At 34.2% G+C, this 20,902-nt stretch overlaps 1 non-coding gene across 1 annotated transcript; it reads left to right on the forward strand.

Moving 5' to 3' along the window:
- Positions 1 to 15,232: 15,232 nt before the first annotated feature.
- On the forward strand, positions 15,233 to 15,339 carry LOC139846166 (small nucleolar RNA R71). The gene has a single exon (XR_011758903.1). It is a non-coding gene; the product is annotated as a small nucleolar RNA R71 (small nucleolar RNA).
- Positions 15,340 to 20,902: the final 5,563 nt, after the last annotated feature.

Consider the following 20,902-nt stretch of genomic DNA (forward strand, 5'->3'; position numbering starts at 1 on the left):
GCTAGGGTGATTAGGGTGTGTAACATGACAATGTAACCCGAAATATCTATTTATATTAATTTGCAGTGATCATCGGGCGATGGTCTATGACCAACGACCGATGGTCCTCGTTCCTCGTCCGATGGAACCTTCCATCGGGAGATGGTCTGAACTGCCAACCAACAACTCAATACACATCCTAAGGTTTTGGTTAACATGATAAACATAAATAATCAATAACCACGAATCAAACATAAATGTTCATGCATAATAAGATTGAAATAAACATATGTCTCGTACATAGAACTAAGGATTACATTGAATTTACCAACACAAATGAAATTTAAAAATCAATTAACTGTGTTGTTAAGAGCAGAAGATGCAATTTTCAAAAAGCATTATTCACTTCTTGTATTGAGCCCATGATTTACTCACTTACCCTTATATATGATTTACCAGTTACGAATAACCCAATGCTGCCCAAAAAATATCTGGAACATAATTCTTTTTCAATCCCACTTAAGACTGCCACGTTTGTTCCATAATATTTGACATAAATAACTTTTTTCTAACATCCATAATTCCATATCTAATATATTGATAAAATAGTTTGTAGTTAGTATTATATATATCTATGAAAGTCTATTATTGTAATTTTACTTATTAAGCTATCAAAAAAATCTAATTTTTCAAACACTAAAATAATTAGTTATTTAATTGCTAACTAATCAATGACAACAACAATACACAATCCCGCATATGCAAGAAGTGAATATAAACGCAGTACGTTATTTTCAATGATAAATATAATACTCCTTTTGACCCATATTAAGTGTCCACTGTTGAAATGACCTGTCCATATTACTATAAACGCAGTACGTTATTCATTGGTCCCATAGCAAGGTATTTGACCTCTATATGATATGTTTTAGAAATTATTGCATTCGTTTCATAAAAAGCACACCATTATTATACATAATGCATGTTTTAAACAAGTGGACGATTATTTAAGAAATAATCCCGATAATACATCGGTTTTCAAATACTACACACGTGACATAAAAGTTGAATATAATACATGACGAAGGTTTACTGAATGCAACACTTCATTTAAACAAAAACATGAGACTCCATGCACAGCTTGCTCAGATAATGCAATAGCGGAAGACTTTCTTAAGGACCTGAGAATAAACATGCTTAAACAGTCAACACAAAGGTTGGTGAGATATATAGGTTTAGCATCGATATAAATATAGACCACAAGTTTCATAGTTATAAATATATGTACACTCGCAAGTGTATAAAAGTATTCTATAAGTTGTTGACCGCTTCGGTAACCATACTTAACCATTAATGTGGCATATTCCCTTTATTATGAAATCTCCCTACACTGTACCAAGTGTAGTAAAAACGAAGTACTATGCAACCGTTTATGATACTAGAGCGACTAGCCCGGTTGGGGTTGTCAAACCCGATAGATCTATCAATAAGATTCGCGCTTACATGTTCTTACAACATGTAAATATTAGTTACCAAGCTATTAGGGAAGATATGCAATGTAGTACAACTCAACGTAGAATATATTTTAAGTACTTGTGTCCATGGCGTAAAACATAAAATGCATGTATTCTCATCCCAAAATATTTTTAGAGTTTAAAAATGGGGCTATATACTCACAGTAGTAAAAGTATATTAATAATAAGTTTTCAACTTATTAAAAATATGACCGTCGTCCTTGGATTCACGAACATATAACAATAATAACGATTCAGATAATAATACGACATATGAATAAAATAAAGTAAGCTCATAGAATACTTATATAATAATTTTTAACATTTTATGTTAGTAGTCCATTGTTAGTAGTCCTTTGTTAGTAGTTCAAAATAGTTCGAAAAGTCCAACAGTCCAATAATCGGTATATATATATATATAATCTTAGAATTACCCCACGACGTATTGTATATGTATTGTCTTTGCATCAACCCAGAGAAGTATTGTATACATATTGTCTTAGAATTAACTAAGACGTATTGTGTACGTATTATCTTAGGATTTATCAAAACGTATTGTATACTTATTGTGTTAGGACGTACCAAGAATATTATTATACATATATACAATCACAGAATTAACCAAGATTATAATATTTTGTTATACTACTGATAACATATCCAAATATATATAGGATATAGGAAAAGTTAACAAGGATATGGTTAATATAGTTTTTATAATATAAATTTCGTCCATACAACGTTAATTTTAGCAGATTTTATTTTACTCGCCAAATATTCATTACAACTCCGTTTAAAGTGAATCAAATTGCTATGGATTAATTAAGAAGTAAATTTTACAAAACCAATTCGAAAAGTTCATCTCAAGTAGTAATTTTTAGAGCTTTACCCTCTTTTTGTGTCGGTGGACAGATTTGGAAAAATTCCGGCATCCACCCAATATATGATTTTTGATAAAATACTTCCACTTTGTCTAAAATCGTGAAAAAATACCGGAAGTCTTATTTACATATATTAACATATTTCCAAAGTCTTAGCCTCGAACTCAAAGTCTAAGATAGATTTTTAATTCCCAACCCAAAGCAGCCCGCTTTTTACCGAATGGAGATTAAAGGATATATGTTAAGTTTCAAGGTGTTCTTCATATGTACAAGTTATAAGTTCTTATATTAACTTAATATAATATCATAATACATATAAATAAGTGTTATTAGAGTTAAGTTAGAAAGATTAGATTAGTTTTTCAAACAAGCTTGGTGTTCACCAAAACAAGTTCTAGTTTTTACAAGTTTTATAAGTATAATAAGATAGCAACTATACAAGGAATTGAACAAGGATTTTGAGAAGTATTTTACCTTGATTATGAAGAGAAAAGTTTTTGAGATTAAAGTATGATATGAGAGCATTCAAGTGTGTGTTTTTAGTTTAAGAAAATGTGGAGTAAAAATGAGTTAAAATGGTCCTTATTTATAAGCTTATAATTTTGGCTTTTAGAGAGAATATCTAAGATAAGTTAAATTGTTTTAAGTCATGCATGATATATTAAATTGATTAGGTCATGGATGACATATTACATAAATAACTCCATATTTCTATTGGTATATACCAATAGTAAATACTTCTAGAAGCTGTGTATAATACGGGTAAAAATACCGTATGAATGCGAGTAGAATTCTTTGAGGAAATTGAATGGAAATACGAGTATAGCTATCCTTTATATGTATTGGTATATTATAAAGTGTATTCAATACTTGTAAGGATGTATTTACACTCGTAATACATTATATGTAAATACATTTTAACATAAGTTAATTACGTCGTTTAAATAGTAATATATATATTGTTTGAAAACTCTTTAAATTAGTAGTATGAAAATATATATATAATACTTTGTTAATATACTTAATGAGATATTTAATTATCATATTTTCAAGTTAAATATATATAAATCCATATATATACACAATAGTTAAACAATTAAACAATTAAATCAAGTTATGACGTTCGTGAATCGTCGGAATAAAAGGGTGACCAAAAGCTTGTGTAAAACACTTTTTGGAGGTTCAATATTTATTAAAGTTCATTGCTTATCAAGTCAGAATTATATAAAGATTAAGTTTAAATTTGATCAGAAATTTCTGGGTCGTCACAGTACCTACCCGTTAAAGAAATTTCGTCCCGAAATTTGATCGAGGTCGTCATGGCTAACAATAAGAATGTTATTATGACGAATATAAGTTGATTCATAGTGTTTTATAATGATTGAGAAATATGGATAAAATAATTCGATTACTCGAAACGTATGAGTGAAGCTATCGTAAAAGAGTGAAATGAGAAAATAGGGATTCGTCTTATTGTAAGACCCGATTATTTGTAGTGTACATATGTGTAATTAAGATACTTGAAGTGGGGTTTTGTTGTACATATTTAAAAAGGAAACAGATTCTGATCTGGGGGATCTGCGCGCCGCGCAGATATATGGCGCGCCGCGCCATTTGCTGTGACAGCTCACCCTTCTCTTTTTAAATTAGATATTTTGAGGGCTTTTTGGTAATTACACATGGGGGCCCAAATTTAAGGCCCTAGATCAGTAGTGGAGCCTCATTTACTCCATTTTCCATCTACCTTATCTTCTTCCATTAAATCTTAGTGAGAGAAAGGGTTTCTAGTGTAAGAGAGCTCAAAACAAAGAAGAAGGAGGTTGAATCGGGTCTAAGTGCAAGCATTAAAGTTGTTCATCTATCCTCTAGCTACATTCTGATCATAGTGGTATGCTCTAATCTTGATTTCCTAATTTAATTTTGTGAAAGGGTTAGTGTTAGGGTTAATGGTGAACTTAAAACCCACTTTATTAGTAAATTAGGTGTTTTGGGTGAAATTGGGTCATGTAGACTCAAAGATGACTAACTAGGGTTTTCAAAGTGTTAGTTTGATATTTATGAACTTAAATTAGTTAGTAAATTGCTAGCACACCTATATATATGTAAGTGGGCGTTGTGTGGGTTAGTGGGTGACCCGAAATGGGTGTGTTGACCTTAAATTGGTCAAACGGGTCAAAATGGACCTAGGTTAGTTAATGTTTGTGTTTAATGCATAAACCTTGTGTTGAAATATGTTTTTAAACCTATCTTGGCTAATGTTAAGGTTTCGGTGTGAGTTGACCCAATTTTAGGGTTAAGTGTCCAAATGGGTCAAAATGACCTAGTAATAGTGAGTGTTGTGAGTTTGACCAACTTGAACGAATGATTGATTATATATACTTTGTAATAGGTGCATTACCTTGAAGTTTCAAGCTTGGTTTATTGATTCACCGAAGGCGTAAGGTGAGTGGAATAATTATATGCGTAGATATATAATGTGTTTATTTGTGTAGCGTGGGATGTGAAGTGTCGATGTGCTAAGACACCACGTTCACGTAACGAGTGAAGTGTCGATGTGTTAAGACGCCACTCGGGAGCGAAGCATCGACGTACTAAGATGCCACTCCAAGAGATTAACGGGTGAAGTGCCGATGTGTTAAGGCGCCACTCGAGGTGAAGTATCGACGTGTTAAGATGCCACCTCAAGTAATGAAGAGTGAAGTGTCGAAGTGTTAAGACACCACTCAGGGTGAAGCGTCGAAGTGTTAAGATGCCACCCAGGGTGAAGTATCGACGTGTTAAGATGCCACCCGTGGGGTTAGTGTACGAAGTGTTAAGTGCACTAATGGTTGTTATGAACTCTGACGGTCTTTAAACACCGTTCCCTCATTCGATTGGTTAACCATGGTTATTGTGTTGTAGTGTAAGCATATTATATTTGTTCAAGTTAAAAATGCTATTGTTATGCTAGCTTGGTTATTGGAGGTTATAGCTTGTATTTATGATGATAAGCTAATTGTGTTTGCTAGCATGTATACGGTATGCGTGTAAGTGTTTGCAAGTAGATATATTATATATGTATGTATATAATTATTGCATTCACTAAGCTTTGCTTACCTTCTCGTTGTTTACCTTTTTATAGGTTCGGTTATGGACAAGGGTAAGGGCATTATCTTGGATTAGAGATCCCGCTTGTTGTTGGGGGACGCTTTTTGGATGGGTTAGCTTTTGGAGTTTGACCGAGGCTTGGGTGGTTTAACCCCAAACACCATGCTCGTAGTGTCGTTTGGTATTTAAACTTAATGTGGTTGAAACTCAAACTTTTGTATGAAACTCGTAAAACGGCCGATGTGGGCCTCGCTTTGTAAAACTTATTTTATGATTGAATCGTGTTAGTTTTACATATTGGAACTTGTTGTTAAAAGCGTTTCGTCTAATTATGTCGGGAAGTGGGCGATCTTTTTCGCAAAAAGGAAAAAGTTGGACAGGCCGATTTGGCGCGCCGCGCAGGCTTATGGCGCGCCGCGCCACTATGCTCTACAAAAATATTTTTTTTTATTTCGCATATTTCGATTGCGTATGGGTTGGGTTGTTACAAGTGGTATCAAAGCATGGTCTAAGGGATTTATGTGACTTGAGATAGGCGCCTAGACTTAGAGTTTTTGTGTGCGCGTTATGCGGGACTTGTAGGACTTTGGGTCGGATCGGGTTTTTGTTAGTGCATAGGTTTATGTGAACTAATCATGCGCTATTGTTTTGTGTGGTATTTGAAATCGTCAAACGAGATAGACGTGGTACTAGTGAGTTAATGCGATGTGCTCGCGTAGCAATGATTAGCTACCATTGTTACGGGTTCAAATCGTGTCAACAAGCGATGTACGACGATTGTTGAGCGAGATGGGGTAGTGTGGTGCATATGTATATACATATGTGTTAAGTCCTTTCGTTTCGTTGCTTATTTTACTTCGTTTTATAGAATGAAGATGAGAAATGGACACGACACCAATGATGGAAGTACGAGTGAGGACGTTGAGTTCACGGCCAAAGTTGAGGCCATCTTTAAACGTCGAAAGGCGGAGTTCCTTGAGGATGTTAAGAAAATGTTTCTAGATACGATTGACGAGCAATTAGTCAATGTAGTCAAGGAGCAAGTGAAGGCCGTTCTTCACGAAGATAATGTGGGAAGACGGGACTTTCTCTATAAGAACTTCAAGGATTCTCAACCTCCCACCTTTGAAGGTGAGCGAGACCCTCTAAAGAGTGCCCGTTGGATCTTCGATATGGAGGGGGCCTTCCGTACTTGTGAATGTCCTCCCGATAAGAAGACAAGGTACGGGTGTGGTATGTTGAGGGGTGATGCTAAGTTGTGGTGGGACGCAAAACTCCAAGTTTATGGTGAAGAGCAATGCATGGAATTCACGTGGGATGAATTCAAGTCCGAATTTTTCAAGGAATACCGAACTTCGGCCGATCTTGCTAGGCTTAAGGACGAGTTACGTTCCTTGAGGCAAGGGTCAATGGATTTGAACACTCTCAAATCCGTGTTTTTGTCCAAGACCCAATTTTGCCCGGAGTACGTAGGGAATGATAAGATGTTGAAGGAAGACTTTTACCGAACGTTGAATGATTTTTATCAAGATAAGATTAGTGTAACGGTAGTGAAAAATTTTGATGAATTATTTGATATGGCCAAGGGTTTTGAGGTGCTCGTGTTGAGAAAAAGCGGCTTTACTTTTGGCAAGAGAAAGAGTGAAGGTTCGAACCATTCGAACTTTTCGAACAAAAAGAACAAAAAGGGTTCCGGTAATGTTGGTGGAGGGAAGAAGGGTGCTTCAGGGGATTTTTCTTATTCGTGCTATAATTGTGGACAAAAGGGCCACATGGCTCGTGAATGTCCGAGTCTATCCTCCGCAAAAAAGCACTTGTTTTAATTGTGGTAAAGAGGGGCACAAAAGGCCGGAATGTCCCGATTTGCGCAACGATAATGTTAAGCGGCTAGAGAGGGCGGCGGGTACGGCTAGGGGTCGCAATTATTTGATGACCAATGAGGAAGCCAAGCAATCTAACGAAGTCGTCTCAGGTACTTTCATGGTTAATTCTAATCCGGCAAGGATACTCTTTGATAGTGGTGCTAACTTGTCGTTCGTGTCACCAAAATTTGTTCCGAAACTTAATAAACCGTTAGCTAAGTTGAGTCATCCGGTAGAAGTTGAAATAGCGGATGGTAAGACGGTGCTAGTGGTGGATGTGTGTAAAAATTGTAATGTTGTGTTTGGTGCCGAAAACTTTAAAATTGATCTCATCCCGATGACTTTGGGTGATTTTTATATCGTTGTTTGTATGGATTGGCTTGATCATAATAGAGCCGATATCGCATGCCATGAAAAATTTATTAGTGTGAAGACCCCAAGTAGGGGAGAGTTGATTATTCATGGCGATAAGCGAAGAAGACTCGTGCCGATATGTTCTTTTGCATGGGCACGTCGTTTCCTTGTTAGTGGTGGCATCACTTTTCTTGCCCATGTTGTTGATACTCGTGATGAGCCACCACCCATCCGTAAAATTCCGGTGGTTAATGAATTCGAAGATGTTTTTTCGGACGAATTACCGGGTGTTCCGGCGGAAAGACAAGTTGAATTTCGCATTGAGTTGGTTCAATGAGCTACTCCCATTGCTAAAACTCCTTATCGTTTAGCGCCAACGGAAATGCAAGAGTTGTTAAATCAAATCCAAGAGTTACTTGAAAAGGGTTTTATTCGACCGAGTGCTTCGCCATGGGGCGCTCCGGTTTTATTCGTAAAGAAGAAGGATGGTAGCATGCGGATGTGCATCGATTATCAGGAGTTGAATAAAGTGACGATCAAGAATCGTTATCCATTGCCTCGAATTGACGATTTGTTTGACCAACTCCAAGGTGCGACGTATTTCTCAAAGATTGACCTATGATGTCAAAGCAGAGGTGTATATAAAATAGTTATTAATTTTAGCAGGAAATACTATTAAATACGATACAATTTTACACAAGATATTTATTTATTTATAGAATGGATATACTTAAACCTTGCTACAACACTTATAGGCAGTGTACCTAATCGTACAGTAGTGTAGTTTTTAGTAAGTCCGGTTCGTTCCACAGGGAAATCTTTAAACAAAGCTCAACGCTATATTAGTTTACTTTTATTAAAAATACAAATATATATATAAGTAATATTATTATTATAAAGGGGGGTTTTTACCGTTTAATGACCGGTTTGTCGATTTTAAGACTTTAGTCGCAGTTAAAACCTAATGTAAAATATAAAATAAATACAAGATTTAAATTAAAGCGTAAAGTAAATAACGATAATGAAATTGCGAATAATAAAAGTGCGATAAAATAAACTTACGATAATTAAAAAGTACGATAATTAAAAGTGCGATTAAATAACAATAAATAAAAGTGCGATAATTAGAAGTGCAATTAAATATAAAATAAAGGAAATTAAATATGAAATAAAAGAATTATGCTTATTTAAACTTCCGTAATCATGATGTTTGACGTGTTGATTTTAGTTTTATGCCCATGGGTTAATTGTCCTTTGTCCTGGATTATTCAATATGTCCGTCTGGTTTTTGTCCATAACAGTCCATCAGTCATAAATATAAAGTGCGAGTGTCCTCGTCAAATTATTATTATACCCGAAGTTAAATATTCCAACTAATTGGGGATTCGAATTGTAACAAGGTTTTAATACTTTGTTTAATGAATACACCAGGTTATCGACTGCGTGTAAACCAAGGTTTTACTACTTTGTTAACAATTACACCAATTACCCTTGAATGTAATTTCACCCCTGTTTTAATTATTCTAGTGGCTATTAATCCATTCCCGTGTCCGGTTAAATGAACGATTATTCGTACATATAAATACCCCGCCCATCGTGTCCGATTGAGTGTATATGGTAATTTATAGGGACGCCCAATTGTAAATCTTTATATTAACATTAACAAACTTTCATTTAGTTAAACAAATATAAAGCCCATTAATAGCCCATAGTCTAATTTCCACAAGTGTCGTTCTTTTGTCCAAACCCCAATTATGGTACAAAGCCCAATTACCCAATTTTAGTAATTAGCCCAACATCATGATTACTTCGTTTTAAATAAGCATAATAATAACTTAGCTACGAGACATTAATATAAAAAGGTTGAACATAACTTACAATGATTTAAAAATAGCGTAGCGTTACACGGACAGAATTTCGACTTACACCCTTACAATATTCGCTAACATACCCTTATTATTAGAATTATAATTAAAATTAAAATTAAAATATAAATTATATATATATATATATCGTATATATGAGAGAAGAGAGAAATAGAATATGAAATTTTGATCAGAATTCGGTTTGCTTTATAGGGATTTTTGATTTTTGGGGCTCCGCGACTCGCGGTGAATTTTGCCTTCAAACTCCGCGAGTCGCGGAGTTTGAAATTCCAGCTCACATCTTGGAGTCTTTCTCTGCCGACGGTTTTTATTATATATATAATATATATATAATTAATATAATTAATTATATATTATATTATATTTATATACATAGTTAACTTGTAATTTTTAGTCCGTTGCGTCGAGCGTTAAGAGTTAACTCTGGTCCCGGTTCCGGATTTTCGAACGTCCTTGCGTACAATTTTATATTTTGTACTTTGCGTTTTGAATCTTGTACTCTTGTAATTTCGAGACGTTTCTTATCAATAATTGGAACCTTTTTGATTGTCTTTTGTACTTTTGAGCTTTTTGGTCGTTTGCGTCTTCAATTCGTCGAATCTGTCTTTTGTCTTCACTTTTTATTATTTAAACGAATATCACTTGTAAATAGAACAATTGCAACTAAAAGCTTGTCTTTCTTGAGGAATAATGCTATGAAATATATGTTCGTTTTTAGCATTATCAAATATTCCCACACTTGAGCGTTGCTTGTCCTCAAGCAATATTGTCTTGAAATACTAGAATCACTTCTTTATTCTTCACTCTTTGTACATCAGTGATTTCTATACGGCGGTATAAACAATGGTAGTAACGATATGGTTTACAGTCCCACATGACTATAAAAATTTAGATCCATTAAGGAAATTGGATCTTTATGAAAACATTTGATCTTTTGAAAATTAAATCTAGTTTTTACCCTAGATAAGTTTTCCGGAATAACCCTTTACCGGTGTTTGCAAAATATTTTTGTGGGTTTGGTGGGTTTTAGATTTGAAAATTTTAGCTCAAAACTTGCTGTTTTGTGTCAACCACTTGCTAACCTTGTATTTGGAAAGCAACACGTCCAGTTTACTTGTTCCGTATATTACCTTTCGGCAAACTACCGTCCGGTTGTAAAGGAAAGCGTTGAACAAGCAACTGTTAAGGCAATGTCCCGTGACATGCTTTTGATTATGGTCTATAACGTGTCGGACGCAATTACTATCCTTGGTAGGAGCAATAGTAAAGCTCACCCTTATAATTTTTCGGTATGGCACAAGGTCCTGTCTTTGACCATGCTATGCAACCACCGTTCTTACGGTTGACACCCGATTTAGTTCAGGTGACCTAATGAATTCCAGGTGAATTCCTAGGATTTTACGTTCAATGGTAATGAACGCATTGAAAATAGGGTTTTCAGAAAACAAATCGGTTTGTAATTTTGATCAAAATATTTTCTCGTTCAAGCTCGAGTTTAGATATCATCGAATTCCATGAGTTTGTAATTCTCAATCTTTAAGGTCAATCTCTAGGATTGAGTAATATCAGTCTTAAAAGCTGATTTTTAATCTTTAAGGAGATTATCCTTTCTGGGGATCTGATTCATTAGTCTTATCCAGCTAATTTGCATGGTGCCCCCCCCCCCATTGTACGAGATAAATCCTTCTCATGGTTAGGATAAATCTGACCACTTGGCGACCCTGTTTAATGCTGAGGTCCGTGGATTTCCTGCTGATTTTAGTGATGACTTTTCTAGATTTTTCGTCAACCTACAGGTGGTCTGGACGACAACTTCATGACCTAAATCAAGAAGCGCGTGTCTTTTTCGGAAGACTTTACTTCCTTTTAATGATGGAATTGATTCATCGTGTAGATCCATCTTTTCTTTTCTTTCATCGGGTAAAATAGTTAATTTAGTCCAAAACAAAAGCACCTGCAATAACTTTACGGAAACATGGGATAGATAATTTTTTATTGAATAACTTGGTATATTCTCCCCACACTTGGCTTTTATTTATTATGTTCTTTGCCTTTTTATTCTCTTATATTTCATTTTAAATGAATTCAAGCGTTTTGGGTTGTTTCTCAATTTATGTCCTTTCCGAGGTAACGATAATTTCGGTATTAACACCTAGTTTTCATCGTTCATAAATATGTATAAACATGATTTTGAATTCATTTAGTTGAAAATTTTTCAAATTTTCACAAAATTTGGCAAATAAACTAAGTGTAAACCCGAGAGAATTTATAACCCTTCCCCACACTTGAGATCATGCAATGCCCTCATTTGCATGAAATCAGACTATAATTATTAATTCAACTAAGCTAAGATTTTTGGGTTTTTTCAATGTTTTTGGCATACTCTAATTCAATAAGATTAAAAATAATGATAATAAAAGTTCTCGTCCCTCCCTCGGGTAAAGCAATTTCGGTTCAAAGACCTAGTCTTCAACTTACGACGAATTTAAAAATCATATTCTTAACTTAATGAGATAAAGTAAATTTTTGTTTTTAAATTCACACAACTTAAATATAAAATTCAAAATTATTATTAAAAATTCACACCAAACTTAAAATTTGAAATGCATAAAATTAAAAATTAATATTTTAAAAATTAAAAATTTACACCAAACTTAATTTAAAAATTTATAAATTCATACTAAACTTATATTAATTTTTCAAATATTTACAATTTTAAATATATTGTTTTTACAAAGTTTACAATATTAATTTAAGATTTAAATATTAATTTTAAAAACATGGTAAAAATAAATTTAAAAATCTTTTTGTCTTTTTATCCCACTTTAATCAATCAAATATTATCAAAAATATGCGCCCCTCTTTTCGGTAAAGTAATTTCGGTTCCAAGACCTAATTTATCTCATGACGAATTTTTGAAATATTTTGGGTTGATTGTTTAAAGATATTTATACCTTATAATAAACGTTAAATTTCGCAGTGATGTAATAAATTTTTGAATGATATCAATAATTTCGGTCGCCAAACCTAATTTTATTCAATATCAATTTAATACTTTTTAGCGAACAAATTAGCGTTTATTATCAAAAGGTTAAAAATAAAAATAAAAATAAAAACTGTACAGACATACCTGTGGAATAGATTTCTTAGTTATATGATCTATCCCATTCATAAGATAGTCGGTTTAATTGATTTTCCATGGCTACATAGGCGTAACCTCGAGCATTCAGTGTCTTTTCTTCTAAACATATGAACGGTCCGTCTCTGCATAAAGTAACAAATTCGGTATTTGAATAGGTTTGATTATTTGAACATTTACCTCCATGTGACCATTTTCCGCATTTGTGACATCGTTCTAGGTGTCGTGCTCTTCTTTTCGCTGCGGATTTTGATTTTCCTTTACCAAATTGTAACTTATTATCTTCGCATCTGGATTCTTTTCTAACTCCGTCCATTCTTTCTCTGATTACTGATACTATTTCACTCGGTAGTATGTCATTATTACGTTTAGTGATCAAAGCGTGTAGCATTAGACCATGGTTTAGTTCACAGGCAGTCTTCATTTCGTAAAAACCTAAAAAAAATAAAAATTCAGAATGGGGGTAGAAGACTAGTTCTTTATGGTCTGCTAGGGAAAGACCAATCGGGTTCCATTCTTGGAACTACACGAGAACAGAACAACTAACTCTAGATAGCATTTTCTTTTTAGAACATTTGAATCTCCCCACACTTAGGTATCCGTGGTGTCAAAATTGTGATTAACTTCATCGTTAATTTCTCTTGGTCCATAATCAACTTGCATATCCGTGACTTTTTCTTTAAGCCATTGGTCGGATTCCTGTGTAATTTCCACAATTTCAACTAGTTTCTCCTTTTCTTTAGGTGATAGATTGGATACTAACCGGTTACATAACTTAAAGTTCCCCTTGGTTCTAGCATCGCGAATCCGTTTAATAAGTTTCTTCATTGAACTATTAATAACGGGATCATTTAATTTCGTATCAACAACGGGGTTCTTTGTTATCATGTCATCATTAGGTGTTACTTCATTTTCCCCACACTTAGGCGTTTCATTATTGCTAAGTATTACCGTTGGAGTTGGTAAAAACACATGGTTCTTACCAATTGTTTTTACTGGTTCAACGGTTTTGGCTAGTGGAGATTTAGACTTTCGAATCATAAAGGTGATCGATTTGTCACCACTTTTAAGTGTCATTCTTCCATTTCCTACATCAAATAACGCCTTGGTGGACGCTAAGAATGGCCGACCTAAAATTAGAGGAATGTTTGGGTCCTCTTCTATGTCAATGACAATAAATTCGACTAGAAAGGTTAAATTGCCTACTTGAACGGGTAGGTTGTCAGCAATTCCAACTGGGTGCTTAATGGTTTGATCAAAGAGTCGAACACTCATATCCGTTGGACTTAACTTACCTACTCCTAATCTCTTATATAATGAAAGAGGCATAATACTTACACTTGCACCTAAATCTGCTAGTGCATCATACATGACACAATCACTAAGTAGACAGGGAACAATAAATTCACCCGGATCACCTACCCTAGGTGGAGGTTTTGGTGGAACTGTCTTCACCGGGTTTACTTCTACGGCTTTTGTTTCTTGTACTTTCTTATTCTTTTTCTTCTTCTTCTTTCCAGAAGTATCACAATCTTTATTACTTATTACTTGCTCATACTCAACTCCTTTTCTTGGAAACGGGATGGGTGGTTTGTATGGTGCCACCACTGGCTTTACATACTCGGGTGGTGGTGGTGTAACTTCTTCATTGTTACTCTCATCTAAAACCTTCCCATCTTCTGGTGCTGGTTTTTCAGAATTCGTTGAAACCATATTAACATTCTCATTCCGAGGATTTACTTCAGTATTACTCGGTAGCTTTCCTTGTTCCCTCTCACTCATCATGCTAGCAAGAGTACCTACGTGTTTTTCTAGATTCAAAATGGAAGCTTGTTGAGTTCTTAATGACTGATCAAATCTCTCGTTCGTTTGGGTTTGAGTTTCAATAAATTGTGTTTGAGATTCAACTAGCTTGAATACCACGTCTTCCATATTTGACTTTTTCTCTTCGGTTTGTTGTTGTGGTTTATATAAGCCAGGTCTTTGTTGATTGAAAGTGTTGTTTTGAGTTGGTTGGTTATTCGGACCTTGTTGGTTATACCAGTTATTTTCGGGTCCTTTTGGATTGTAAAGAATGTTTTGATTTCGATTGAAGTTTAGCTTTGGCGGTTGATAATTATTTTGATAATTATTTCCAGGCCTTTGGTTCATATAGGAAACATTCTCTCGTTGTTCCAATGTTGGTTCAATGTGACAATCTTTCAATAAGTGTGGTCCACCGCATAGCTCACAACTGATTCGTATTGCGTGAATATCTTTATTCATCTTTTCCATTCGTCTTTCGAAAGCATCTATTTTTGCTGAAACGGAATCAAAGTCATGGCTAGAATCGGCTCTAGCCACTTTAGATGAACGAAAAATATCTTTTTCTTGGTGCCACTCATGCGAGTGGGAGGCTGTGTTATCAATAATTTTGTAAGCTTCAGTTGCGGTTTTCTTCATAATGGAACCACCAGCTGTTATGTCGATGTCTTTTCGTGTAGCAACGTTGACACCTTGGTAGAATATTTGTACTATTTGATAAGTGTCTAAACCGTGTTGAGGACATCCTCTCAACATCCTTCCGAATCTTGTCCACGCCTCATATAATGTTTCATTTGGCTTTTGTGTGAACGTAACAATTTCTCCTTGAAGTCTCACGGCTTTAGATGCCGGAAAGAATCTTTGAAGAAATTTTTCAACTAAGACATCCCATGTGTCAATCGCCCCTTCAGGTAACGATTCTAACCAATCTTTGGCTATTCCTTTTAAAGTCCAAGGAAACAACATGAGATAGATCTGCTCATCTTCCACTTCTCGGATTTTGAATAGTGTACAAATTCTTTTAAACGTACGAAGGTGTTCGTTAGGATCTTCATTCGGTGCACCACTGAATTGGCATTGGTTAGTTACCATGTGTAGAATTTGTCCTTTGATTTCATAATCTGGCGCATTAACTTCTGGCTTAATAATGGCGTGACCTTGGCCCGTGCGTGTGGCTCTCATTCGATCTTCCATACTTAGAGGTTCCGTTACTTCCATAATTGAATTTGTTGAATACGAATCACTAGAGGATTCTGATTTAATGGTTTGTGGCTCAGGAGGAATAATTAGTGGTTCAAGATCTTGGAATTGTCCTTGAATATGCTCCGGGTTCTTAATTGTGAAGTCGGGTTCAAAAGATGGATTATCGAAAATTTGAGTTGGAGTTCTTGTTCGACTAGATGACGATTCTAAAGAAAAATCAACGGCGACAATATTTGCTAAATGTCTTGATCTAGTTACAGGTGGTGAACGTACAAAAGGTGGTGAACGTCTTGCTCGGTGCATTCACTGAATATCCTATTAGTTTTTAAAAGGAAAGAAAAATTATAATAAGTTATCCAATCAATAGACTTTTCTGATTTTGCCCACGTTTCGAATAGCCAAAAGATGCAGCAGAGGGGCAGGATTCGTTTGGTCTCAATATAATTGAGGACTGTTTGGCTCCAATAACCCGGTCCACGTACAAATCCAACTATTACTACGAACCAGAAAATTTTGATGTCTATCAATTTAACCACTCAAAATAAATTTTCGTAATTTTAAGAAATTTAGATAAGAAGTAGAATAAAAATCTATGTCCTAAAACTAGAATAGCGAGAAATAAGAAAGAAAAAGAGTTCGTCGAAAAAGGTCGAAAAAGAAAAAAAAAATGGTTGAAAAATAAAAGGTGACGGAAAAATAAAAGAAACTTATAACAACTTAAAAATACTTAACTAACCTAATCTTATTATTACAACTAACTTAAAATTATAATCGCAAATTGAAATTACTAATTGGAATGACAATTGGTACATAGTAAAAGTTGTCTAAAAATATTAAAGCTTACAGGAAAAACTAAATTCCAAATGGAAATAACTTAAAAAGAAACTAAAACTTAAAATGGCGTCGCAAAATTCTAAAGCACCTAAATCTTAGTCTAAAGAAAAAGCACTTAAGGAATTCTACGGCAAAGCCTAAAAATCTAGGAGTAAAAATAACTATAGCAAAAACTAAGTTTAAAATTAAATATGAGCTAAAAATACAAAAGTTATGCTACAACGATTAAAAAAAAAGGACAAAATATAAAAATATACAAAAAGTTGTAAAAATTACAATTTTTATAAAAATATTATTTTTATATTATTTTTTTAATAAAACTACTAATTTTACAATTTAATAAAACTAATTAATACTAAATACATAAATTAAATAAAAAGTAAAAATAAAAATAAAACTAATAATAATAATAATAATAATTAGGTTTAAATAATAATTATAATTAATAATAACCCGTAATTAATGCAGGATTAGGGTTTTTTGTCGCCTGTCAGAAAGGCTCCGCGACTTGCGGTATATAATGCTTCAAACCCCGCGAGTCGCGGGGTTCCAGAATTCAGATGACAGCTTTCAATATTCGACGCGTTTTTTTCTTTATTTATTTTTTTATTTTTTTTATTTTCTGTTTTCTATTTTTTTAATTAAATAAAAGATATTAAAACTTATATTTTTATAAACTAAAATAAAAATAAAGAAACTTATAAAACTTAAATATTTAACAAAATCTTAAAAATACTTATATTTTTGTTTTTCTTTTTATATTTTCGAATTTTTAAAACGTATTTTTACAAAAACGACTTTTAATAAAAGTAACTAAAAATCTTTTTTTTTTTTTTTATATTAGCGTTGCGCTTCCGGCGTTTAAGAGTGTTCCCCGGCAGCGGCGCCAAAAATACTTGATGTCAAAGCAGAGGTGTATATAAAATAGTTATTAATTTTAGCAGGAAATACTATTAAATACGATACAATTTTACACAAGATATTTATTTATTTATAGAATGGATATACTTAAACCTTGCTACAACACTTATAGGCAGTGTACCTAATCGTACAGTAGTGTAGTTTTTAGTAAGTCCGGTTCGTTCCACAGGGAAATCTTTAAACAAAGCTCAACGCTATATTAGTTTACTTTTATTAAAAATACAAATATATATATATAAGTAATATTATTATTATAAAGGGGGGTTTTTACCGTTTAATGACCGGTTTGTCGATTTTAAGACTTTAGTCGCAGTTAAAACCTAATGTAAAATATAAAATAAATACAAGATTTAAATTAAAGCGTAAAGTAAATAACGATAATGAAATTGCGAATAATAAAAGTGCGATAAAATAAACTTACGATAATTAAAAAGTACGATAATTAAAAGTGCGATTAAATAACAATAAATAAAAGTGCGATAATTAGAAGTGCAATTAAATATAAAATAAAGGAAATTAAATATGAAATAAAAGAATTATGCTTATTTAAACTTCCGTAATCATGATGTTTGACGTGTTGATTTTAGTTTTATGCCCATGGGTTAATTGTCCTTTGTCCTGGATTATTCAATATGTCCGTCTGGTTTTTGTCCATAACAGTCCATCAGTCATAAATATAAAGTGCGAGTGTCCTCGTCAAATTATTATTATACCCGAAGTTAAATATTCCAACTAATTGGGGATTCGAATTGTAACAAGGTTTTAATACTTTGTTTAATGAATACACCAGGTTATCGACTGCGTGTAAACCAAGGTTTTACTACTTTGTTAACAATTACACCAATTACCCTTGAATGTAATTTCACCCCTGTTTTAATTATTCTAGTGGCTATTAATCCATTCCCGTGTCCGGTTAAATGAACGATTATTCGTACATATAAATACCCCGCCCATCGTGTCCGATTGAGTGTATATGGTAATTTATAGGGACGCCCAATTGTAAATCTTTATATTAACATTAACAAACTTTCATTTAGTTAAACAAATATAAAGCCCATTAATAGCCCATAGTCTAATTTCCACAAGTGTCGTTCTTTTGTCCAAACCCCAATTATGGTACAAAGCCCAATTACCCAATTTTAGTAATTAGCCCAACATCATGATTACTTCGTTTTAAATAAGCATAATAATAACTTAGCTGCGAGACATTAATATAAAAAGGTTGAACATAACTTACAATGATTTAAAAATAGCGTAGCGTTACACGGACAGAATTTCGACTTACACCCTTACAATATTCGCTAACATACCCTTATTATTAGAATTATAATTAAAATTAAAATTAAAATATAAATTATATATATATATATATATCGTATATATGAGAGAAGAGAGAAATAGAATATGAAATTTTGATCAGAATTCGGTTTGCTTTATAGGGATTTTTGATTTTTGGGGCTCCGCGACTCGCGGTGAATTTTGCCTTCAAACTCCGCGAGTCGCGGAGTTTGAAATTCCAGCTCACATCTTGGAGTCTTTCTCTGCCGACGGTTTTTATTATATATATAATATATATATAATTAATATAATTAATTATATATTATATTATATTTATATACATAGTTAACTTGTAATTTTTAGTCCGTTGCGTCGAGCGTTAAGAGTTGACTCTGGTCCCGGTTCCGGATTTTCGAACGTCCTTGCGTACAATTTTATATTTTGTACTTTGCGTTTTGAATCTTGTACTCTTGTAATTTCGAGACGTTTCTTATCAATAATTGGAACCTTTTTGATTGTCTTTTGTACTTTTGAGCTTTTTGGTCGTTTGCGTCTTCAATTCGTCGAATCTGTCTTTTGTCTTCACTTTTTATTATTTAAACGAATATCACTTGTAAATAGAACAATTGCAACTAAAAGCTTGTCTTTCTTGAGGAATAATGCTATGAAATATATGTTCGTTTTTAGCATTATCAACCTACGGTCCGGCTATCACCAAATGCGGGTCCGTGAGGAAGATATCGAGAAAACGGCTTTTCGAATGCATTATGGGCATTTTGAATTCGTAGTTATGCCTTTTGGTCTTACGAATGCACCGGCGGCATTCATGGACCTTATGAACCGAGTGTGCCAACCTATGTTGGACAAGTCGGTGATTGTGTTCATTGACGACATATTAGTCTACTCGAAAATTATGAACGAACATGAACGTCATTTGCGTGAAGTATTGAAGACGTTACGAAAGGAGAAGTTGTATGCTAAGTTCTCCAAATGTGAATTTTGGCTAAGGGAGGTTCAATTCCTTGGCCACATTGTGAACAAAGACGGTATTCAAGTAGATCCGGGGAAGATAGAGACGGTGAAGAGTTGGAGACAACCGACTACGCCTACGGAGGTCCGAAGTTTTCTCGGATTGGCCGGTTATTATCGTCGGTTTATCCAAGACTTTTCTAAGATCGCTTCTTCATTGACGAAATTGACGAGGAAGAACGCAAGATTTAATTAAGAGAACGAACAAGAAATTGCTTTCCAATTGTTAAAAGAGAAGTTGTGTCAAGCTCCGGTGTTAGTGTTGCCGGAAGGAGTGGAAGACATGTCGGTTTATTGTGATGCTTCGTTAAATGGACTCGGGTGTGTTCTAATGCAAAGAGGTAAAGTCATTACTTACGCCTCTCGACAATTAAAGGAACATGAAACGAGATATCCGACTCACGATCTTGAGTTGGCGGCGGTGGTACATGCGTTGAAAATTTGGCGCCACTACTTGTATGGTGTCAAGAGTACGATTTATTCGGATCATAAGAGTTTGAAACATCTCTTTAACCAACGAGATTTGAATTATCGTCAATGTAGGTGGATGGACGTGGTAAAAGACTATGATTGTGAAATACTTTATCATCCGGGCAAGGCGAATGTGGTCGCGGATGCGTTAAGTCGAAAGAGTCATCACCCGGCTTTACGATTGGGATTGTTACGTATGATTATTACTAACGATTTTCTTGAAAGACTTGGTGTGACTCAAATAGAGGCTTACGTTCACAACAAGCATGCGGAACGAATTGTGGACAATCAGAATTCATTACCATGGGTTCGCATGGTTTGTTGTCTTTTCAAGGAAGGGTGTGGGTGCCTAAGATGGGTGATTACCGGCGGGTGCTACTTGATGAAGTACATAAGTCAAAGTATTCCATTCATCGGGTGCGACAAAAATGTATCATGATTTGAGAAAGGATTATTGGTGGCCGGGCATGAAACGTGACATTGTGAAGTATGTTGAGCAATGCGTCACGTGTTTACAAGTAAAAGCCGAACACCAAAAGCCGTATGGTAAGTTACAACCGTTAGAAATTCCGAAGTGGAAATGGGAGCACATTACCATGGATTTCATTACAAAGTTGCCTAAAACGGCGAGAACCCAATTTGATTCAATTTGGGTGATAGT

The sequence above is a fragment of the Rutidosis leptorrhynchoides genome, chromosome 4 (genome assembly GCF_046630445.1).
Source record: "Rutidosis leptorrhynchoides isolate AG116_Rl617_1_P2 chromosome 4, CSIRO_AGI_Rlap_v1, whole genome shotgun sequence".
Classification (NCBI taxonomy): Eukaryota; Viridiplantae; Streptophyta; class Magnoliopsida; order Asterales; family Asteraceae; genus Rutidosis; species Rutidosis leptorrhynchoides.